Here is a 9,736-nt window from a genome sequence, read left to right as displayed (position 1 = left end):
GCAAGCAACATTTTGGTTACTTGATTCACTGCAGTAGTTGTACCGATTCTGGTAGATAGGCTATTCATTGCCCTACCAATCTGCATGATTTAACACACCTAGAAACACACCTAGAAACTGTTTTTGCATTCATCTCTACCGGCGTCTGTCCAGAAATCACTTCTTCAAATATTACTAATGGTTGGAATGCACCCTTGAAACTTTCTTCCTGATTCACAGTTTATGAAGAAGCACTGGTGTGAGTCACATTCTCAAAAGGCTAAATTCTGGATCATGTTTTGATATTTTCCAATTTTCTAAGGGGGAAGTGAGGCCGCTTCAGACGTGAGTCAAGTCGGAGACGTCTGCTTTGTCTCCAAATAAAAGTGTCCGTCGGCATCTGCTTGGCACGAAGACGCCGTCCTAACGGGAAGTTCTCCGGTAGCTCGGGATTCTAGTTTGTTATGGGGGGTGGGGGTCTGAGTCAAAAAAGAAAAAAAAGGGGAAGATGGGGTAAGAAACAAAGGAAAATAAAAATATAAAAGGGGGGGTGGGGGGGGAAGAAAAGGGAAACATAAACAAAGAAAAACATAAAAATAAATACAAAAGAACAAAATGAAAAAGAATAAGAAAAGAGAAATGGAAAAAGACAAGGAAAAAAAGAAAAATGAAAAAAGCATAAGAAAAAAGAGGAAAACAAAATAGGGAACATGAAAACAGAAAAAGAAAATAGAATAAAAAAATTATAACTTAAAAACAAGAGAAAAAGAAAGAAAAAAAAGGGTAACACTTTACAATAAGGGTCCCTTAATTAACATTAGTTAATGCATTTTTAGACAATAACTCATGTTTAGGTAATATGACAATAATTCATTTAATCCCTTATCTAACATTTATTAATATATTAATTAACATGAGTTAATGCATTTTAAGACAATAACTAATGTTTAAGTAACATTACAATAATTAATATAATTGCTTATCTAACATTTATTAATATATTAATTAACATGAGTTAATGCATTAGTTAATGCATTAGTTATTGCATAACCACAAAGTAACTAATAGCTTGGTAAAATTAAAGAAATACATAGGCTTATATAGGGTTAGGTTTAGGGTTAGGGTTTGTTAACGTAAGCATTTATAATTTCTTAGTTAAGGGACACATGTGCTACACTTTACAGTAAGGGTCCAAAAAGCATTCAGTAATGGTTAATAAAGGTTAAGGGGGGGTAACTTAAGCATTTATAATTTCTTAGTTAAGGGACACATATGCTACACTTTACAATAAGGGTCCAAAAAATATTCAGTATTGGTTAATTAAGGTTAAGTAATACTTCACTTGAAATAATAATGCATTAACTCATGTTAACTCATTTGCTCCCAAAAATGTATAAATACGTTCTATTTTTAATTGTTTCAGTGTCCCAAAGACGTATTTATACGTCTTTTACATTGTTTTTTTTGTTTGTTTTTTTTTTCAAAAAAGACATCTCTGGGTCGTGATTCAATTTAGCTCCAAAGCACAAAGCTGAAAATCAATTTTAAAGCAATAAAACTGGCCACTGGAGGGCAGTAGCACATTTGGTAAGACCCGCAACCCTATTCAACGGCAACGACGGCCAAGTCGCAAAGCCGGGGCGCCGGCGGAAGACGACCGAATGGATGCCAGGCAGCGGACAACCGAGCAGAACAACCGGTAAGACACCCGGGATGCCAGGCGCTGGACAATCCGAGCAGAACGACCGGGACCACTAGATGCCGTTGAGTCCGTGCTGCTCGCGAGCAGAGCCCGCAGAGACTCAAAAAAACTCATCTTTTAGAGACAGGCAACGATGAGGGAAAAGTTTAACCAGCTGTCGCGGCCACAATAGCGTCATCTTTCGGTTAGTTATGTGAAAATGAATTGTTACTCTGCTATTAAAACCTCTATTTGTCTTGTTGTTTATGTTACTTTGTAAAAGTAAAACATTATTCAGATGTTTGGGATGTAACTAAAGCAAAAAATAGCTGTGTTAAAGTCAAAGTTATGTTTGAAATGTATGCTTTCACAAAAAGCTCAATTTCTCCGTTTTTCATCAGAAATTGGGAAATTGCTCAAACTAAGCCATTTTCTAATGCTGATTTCTAAAGAATGGAAAAAGATATGAACTTACTTTTTTTCTGCTGAAAGAAGAGAGTCTAATCTTTCTTTTGGTGGGTTCCATGTTTATTTAGCAATAGAACAGAATTTTCTGTGGGCCTTGCAAAATCAGTCAAAATCCAGTAAAACGGCCAAGAGCGAAGGGCCTTCCCTGGTGAAAATGGCTGGGAGTGAATGAGTTAATTAATATATTAATAAATGTTTGATAAGCACTCATATTAATTATTGTAATTAGAGATGTCCCAATCGATCGGGATGTCCGATCACGTCATTTTCAAAGTATCGGCATCGGCAAAAAAATATCGGACGTGCCTTTTTTTAATATCTATATATATATATTTTAATTAAATCGTTTTCTAATTGTATTTAACGTTACAGACATAATATGTTACACTCATCCAGAGTCTTTAGTTAAGGCTTAAGGTAGGGTTATCAAATTTATCCCGTTAACAGCGGTAATTAATTTTTTAAAAAATTTATCACGTTAAAATATTTAACGCAATTAACGCATGGGCTGCACGACCCATTCACGCATTGTCGTGTTCAATCTGTAATGGCGCCGTTTTACCTATATATATAGCGCTAAAAGGCAGCGTAAAATGTGTAGAGTGAATTTTGGCAGCCTTTGAAGCCTTTTTTTAATTGGCTAAAACCTTACAATCTTTCTCCCTACGATTAGAAATATCGTGGGAAGCAATGGGGAAGAAAGGTAGTAATTGATCTTTTTCTTAACACCTTATGTTATTTCCCAACGCAGAGAATATATATCAATTGGTAGCACTACGCACAGTCATGGTTCCACTTCCCATCATGCATTTGGGCATGGCTACAGTATCATTTACTGAAAGCTCAACAAATACACTAGATGGCAATATTTCACAAGTCTTTCTATCCGTGGATCCCTCTCACAGAAAGAATGTTAATAATGTAAATGCCATCTTGAGGATTTATTGTCATAATAAACAAATACAGTACTTATGTACTGTATGTTGAATGTATATATTCGTCCGAGTTATTTTCATTTTTTTTCTTAATGCATTGCCAAAATGTATATGATCGGGAAAAATTATCGGGAATGATTGGAACTGAATCGGGAGCAAAAAAAAAAAAAAAAGCAATCGGATCGGGAAATATCGGGATCGGCAGATACTCAAACTAAAACGATCGGGATCGGATCGGGAGCAAAAAAACATGATCGGAACAACCCTAATATTAATAAATGTTAGATAAGCAGTCATATTAATTATGTTAATGTTACTTAAACATTAGTTAATGTCTAAAAATGCATTAACTAATGTTAATTAAGGGAGCCTTATTGTAAAGTGTTACCCATTTCTTCAGTTACTGCTCCAGTTGTTTCATGAATTGTTAGTTACGTTATTTAGTAACACTTTATTTGACAGTGGCGCCATAAAACTGTGATAAGACCATCATACTTATGACATGACACCGCCATGAGCATTAATAAATGCTTATAACAGATGTCATTTACTGTTATCTGGCAAATTATCTCACTTTTGAATGGATGTACAAGATCCTAGCTGAACATAAATGGAGTTAGTGACATAATTTCCCAGATGTCATGCATTTATTAATGCCCATGATAGTCTCTTGCTCTGCGCTTCCTGCTAGTGAGCCATATGAGGGACTCCGGTCTAATTAAAGCATAAAGCATTCAGCCAGACCTCAGAGTCCTAATAAGGACGAGATGACTCGACTGTCAGGGTGGGCGCACATGCCCTCCCTACTCACTTCTGGCTCCTGTTACAAAGAGTTCACCGGGCACAGTTACGCCGTCGACCGTGATAGACGTCCGAATCATTTTGACCGGGAGGGCTGGCAGCGATTATCGCTGCCAGCCCTCCCGGTTGAAATGAATCGGGCGTCTATTGCTGTTGACAGCAGATCTGTTAAGTCATTTGGCCTATCTTCCAGGCGGCCTGTAGGTGGCACATTAACCCATTTCTTGACTGGGCCACCTCCCTTCTTTGTGTTACAACCGCCCCCCATCACAAATATTTAATTGGAAGGATCACGTTGCAATTTGCTGCCGTTTAGGGAAGTACGAAAATGCCTTCGCAGCCAGCAGAAATAGTTTCCATGTGCAAGACTCCCTGCAAAGGCCGCAATTATAGGCTATAAATATTATATTATACTACTAGATCTAATTGTGAGCTATGCGTTCACAGGCACGGAGGTCGTTGTAAAACAAAACATTTTGCGTGACGGGACACTGCTTATCTCTTGTTGTGCTTTCAATTCAAATGATAAAAATGAAAAGATTGAATTGATAATATTTTGGGGGGGGGAATAAAGAATTCATTTGCAAATCAAGTATTTGGTCACCTACAAACAAGCAAGATTTCTGGCTGTCAAAGAGGTCTAACAAGGCTCCACTCGTTACCTGTATTAATGGCACCTGTTTTAACTCATTATCGGTATAAAAGACACCTGTCCACAACCTCAATCAGTCACACTCCAAACTCCACTATGGACAAGACTAAAGAGCGGTTGAAGGACACCAGAGACAAAATTGCACCAGGCTGGGAAGACAGAATCTGCAATAGGTAAAACGCTTGGTGTAAAGAAATCAACTGTGGGAGCAATTATTAGAAAATGGAAGACAAACAAGACCACTGATAATCTCCCTCAATCTGAGGCTCCATGCAAGATTTCAACCCGTGGCGTCAAAATGATAAGAACAGTGAGCAAAAATCCCAGAAGCACACGGGGGGACCGAGTTAATAACTTACAGAGAGCTGGGACCACAGTAACAAAGGCTACTATCAGTAACACAATGCGCCGCCAGGGACTCAAATCCTGCACTGCTAGACGTGTCCCCCTGCTGAAGCCAATACATATCCAGGCCTGTCTGCGGTTCGCTACAGAGCATTTGGATGATCCAGAAGAGGACTGGGAGAATGTATCATGGTCAGATGAAACCAAAATAGAACTTGTTGGTAGAAACACAGGTTCTCATGTTTGGAGGAGAAAGAATACTGAATTGCATCCGAAGAACACCATACCGACTGTGAAGCATGTGGGTGGAAACATCATGCTTTGGGGCTGTTTTTTCTGCAAAGGGACCAGGACGACTGATCTGTGTTAAGGAAAGAATGAATGGGGCCATGTATCGAGAGATTTTGAGTGAAAATCTCCTTCCATCAGCAAGGGCATTGAAGATGAGACGTGACTGGGTCTTTCAGCATGACAATGATCCCAAACACACAGCCAGGGCAACAAAGGAGTGGCTTCGTAAGAAGCATTTCAAGGTCCTGGAGTGGCCTAGCTAGTCTCCAGATCTCAACCCCATAGAAAATCTGTTGAGGGAATTGAAAGTCCGTGTTGCCCAACGACAGCATCACTGCTCTAGAGAAGGTCTGCATGGAGGAATGGGCCAAAATACCAGCAACATTGTGTGAAAAGCTTGTGAAGAGTTACAGAAAACGTTTGGCCTCCGTTATTGCCAACAAAGGGTAACAAACTATTGAGATGAACTTTTGGTATTGACCAAATACCTATTTTCCACCATGATTTACGAATAAATTCTTTAAAAATCAAACAATGTGATTTTCAGTTTTTTTTTTTCCACATTCTGTCTCTCATGGTTGAGGTTTAACCATGTTGACAATTACAGGCCTCTCTAATATTTTCAAGTGGTAGAACTTGCACAATTAGTGGTTGACTACTTATTTGCCCCACTGTATATTCAGTTAGTGACATAATTTGCCGGATGACACTTCATGATATCTGTCATTTGCATTGCCATGAGAGTGTCATGTCATATGACGGTCTTATGGTAGTCTTATGACGCCACTGTCAAATATTTAAGTGTTATCGATTAACCAAATAAATCAGCAAATAAGCTGCACTGGACTATAAACCGGATGATTCAAAATGAGCGGGAAAAAAGTATAGTAATAGTCCAAAAATTATGTGTAATTCTCTTATTATTTTAGTTCTGGGAATTGACTTTTTCATCAATACTTGTTGCGCTAAAGCCCATCTAATGTGTGTGTAATGTGGGTACCCGCTTACTGACTGGTTCAGCGTCTCCTTGCAGCATTCCTCCGAGCGGTCACGTGCACGCTAGGCCACGCCGTCTCTCATTGGCTACCCCGCCCGGCACGTGCACTACAGAATCCCCCCCAGTCCATTATGTAAGGAGGCGGAGAAGGAGGAAGAAGGAGGGCTGCGGTACGGGAGTTTGATTCATGCCAACTCGGACACACTTTGCCTCTTTCACACATCCCATGCTGCTTTATGTGTCGCTCGGAGGAAAAAAAAGAAAGAAAAGTGGAGCAAAGTGAAGAAAATTGGGACAAAGGTCTACTGTTTTTCGCTCATTCAGGTGCAAGAAAGCCATTCACTATATAAAAACTCACATATCAACAAAGATGGGTAGTAACGTGTTACATTTACTCGAGTAAATTTTTGAGTAAAAAGTTACATCTAAGAATGGTTTTACCACACCATACTTTGTTTATTTTTACATGAGTAGATTAGTGAAGAAGAAAGGCAGGAGTCATTACATAAAAAAAAAAAAAAAAATTGTTTTTTTTTTAAAAGTCCAATATCATGTTTTTACATGCTCATTATCACGATTTTACATTAGAGTATCACGTTTTTCCTTGACCATTATCACGCTGTCAAAATTATCGCGTTAACGGGCGGTAATTAATTGTTTTAAAATTAATCACGTTAAAATATTTGACGCATTTAATGCACATGCCCCGCTCAAACAGATTAAAATGATAGCACAGTGTCAAGTCCGCTCGTTACTTGTGTTTTTTGGTGTTTTGTCACCCTCTGCTGGCGCTTGGGTGCGACCGATTTTATGGGTGTCAGCACCATGAGCATTGTGTAATTATTGACATCAACAATGGCGAGCTACTAGTTTATTTTTTGATTGAAAATTTTACAAATCTTATTAAAACGAGAACATTAAGAGGGGTTTTAATATAAAATTTCTATAACTTGTTCTAACATTTATCTTTTAAGAACTACAAGTCTTTCTATCCATGGATCGCTTTAACAGAATGTTAATAATGTTAATGCCATGTTTTTGATTTATTGTTATAATAAACAAATTAATTAGTTTTTAAGCTGTGATTAACTCAATCAAAAATTTTAATCGTTTGACAGCCCTAGTTTTTACACAATATCACGTTTTTACATCATAATTATTGCACCATTACCTGATAGCATATGGTCAGATGCCAAGAGAAGCTCTACCAATTTCACCAATGAGACGTCGCAACAATAATCACAACTCCATTACATCAATCAGATGCAAGCTTGCTGTTCTATCACCGCGCCAGCCTGTTTAAACACACGGTGTCTTTAAAGCACGGTAAAAAAATTAAGTACCGTATTGGCCCGAATATAAGACGGCCCTGATTATAAGACGACCCCCTCTTTTTCAAGACTCAAGTTTGAAAAAAGACTTTTTGAACACCAAATTAATTTCTATACATAAAATAATTACAGTACATCCGAAACAAATGATTATAACAATATATCTGAGAGAAAAAGCATGTCATTTTGCATCATTCAAATCTTAATATCTGAACATTTAAATATGTAAATTAAAGTGCAGTCATATTTGTAAATGAATGGCTTCTGGTTTTTGAAATGGAAATGAACCAATCTATTGCGATAAAACAACAAAATTGCAATAACTGCATTAACCATCAAAGTGAAGTCTAACTGTAACTGTAGTCTTGAAACAAATCTGAATGAGGAAAGACATTGCAATAAAATAATGCAAAGTGGTTAAACTAAAAAGAGTAGCTGAGATCTGTCATGACAGAACATCGCTTCAATGATATCTGGCGCCATCTAGCGTCGTGAATAGGTATAATGTCTAGACCGCGAATAGAAGACGACACCCACTTTTTCAGTCTTATTTCAATGCAAAAACACCGTCTTATATTCGGGCCAATACGATATTTGACATAAAGCGCTGCCCTCAAAATGACTCGAAAGGGCGGATTTTAACCTCTCTCCCAGTTTTTATTTGGCGCCGATTGACCACAGAAAACCGGAGGTATGATCCTTTTGATTTCATAATAGGAACTATGAAGGAACTACTGTTCTGTATAGACTTTTCAAACTAGGAACTATTTACACACTAGATACACTAGAGGGCACTCATGCTCTTTGGACAAATAATGCTTCATTTCTGTCATTTTTCTCTCTCGCAGGAATCTAATCATTATCTTTATATATATATATAAATATATATATATATCTTTGGCTTAATGTGTTTAATAGGTAATCCTACTGTGTCATTGTAACAACAGTTCATATAGATAACTTAGTGCTGATTAAAAAAAAAAAAATTGTAAGCAGTTACTCAATGTTACTCATTACTTGAGTATTCGTTTCACTAAATACTTTTTTTACTTGTACTTGAGTATATTTTTTGGAAGACTACTTTTACTTGTACTTGAGTAATATTATTTTGAAGTAACGCAACTCGAGAGCAATTTTTGGCTACTCTACCCACCTATAATGTTGGGTGACTTCCTGTTGATATCAGGTCACTTCCTGTAGATTTGAGTGCATTTCGAGGTCACTTCTTGGAGATTTGGTAACATTTCAGGGTCACTTCCTGTTGATATTGGGTAATTTCTTGTTGGTATCAGGTCACTTCCTGTGGATTTGGGAACATTTCGGGGTTACTTCCTGTTCATATCAGCTCACTTCCTGTAGATTTGGAAGAAGAAACAAAAGCGTTATTACACCCCCCCCCCCCCCCAAAAAAAAAAGTCCAGTATAGTATCACGTTTTTACATGATCATTATCACGATTTTACATCAGAGTATCACATTTTCTACGATCATTATCACAATTCTACATGATAACTAGCACGTTTTTACACTATACCACCTTTTTAAATCATAGTTATCATGCACTTACATGATAGTAATCAAATTTGGGACATTTCGAGGTCACTTCCTGTAGATTTTGAACATTTTGGGTCACTTCCTGTTGATTATGGGTTATTTCTTATTGCTACCAGGTCACTTCCTATAGATTTGAGAACATTTTGGGGTCACTTTCTGTGGCTATTAGGCCACTTCCTGTAGGTTTGGAAACATTTCAGGGTCACTTCCTGTTGATATCCGGTCACTTCCTGTAGATTTGAGTGCATTTCGGGGTTACTTCCTGTTCATATCAACTCACATCCTGTAGATTTGGAAGAAGAAACGCAAGAGTCATTACACCCCGCCCCCCCCCCCCAAAAGTCCATTATAGTATCACATTTTTTACGATCATTATCACAATTCTACACGATAACTAACACGTTTTTACACTATACCACCTTTTTACATCCTAATTATCATGCACTTACATGATAGTAATCAAATTTGGGACATTTCGAGGTCACTTCCTGTAGATTTTGAACATTTTGGGTCACTTCCTGTTGACATCAGATCACCTCCTGTAGAATTGGGAACATTTCGGGGTCACTTCCTGTAAATATTCGGTCACTTCTTGTAGATATCAGGTCACTTCCTATTGATTTGAGGGCATTTCGAGGTCACTTCCTATAGATTTGAGAACATTTTGGGGTCACTTCCTGTGGCTATCAGGCCACTTCCTGTA

The sequence above is a fragment of the Corythoichthys intestinalis genome, chromosome 9 (assembly GCF_030265065.1).
Source record: "Corythoichthys intestinalis isolate RoL2023-P3 chromosome 9, ASM3026506v1, whole genome shotgun sequence".
Taxonomy (NCBI): domain Eukaryota; kingdom Metazoa; phylum Chordata; class Actinopteri; order Syngnathiformes; family Syngnathidae; genus Corythoichthys; species Corythoichthys intestinalis.
Note: the sequence above shows the minus strand (reverse complement) of the source record.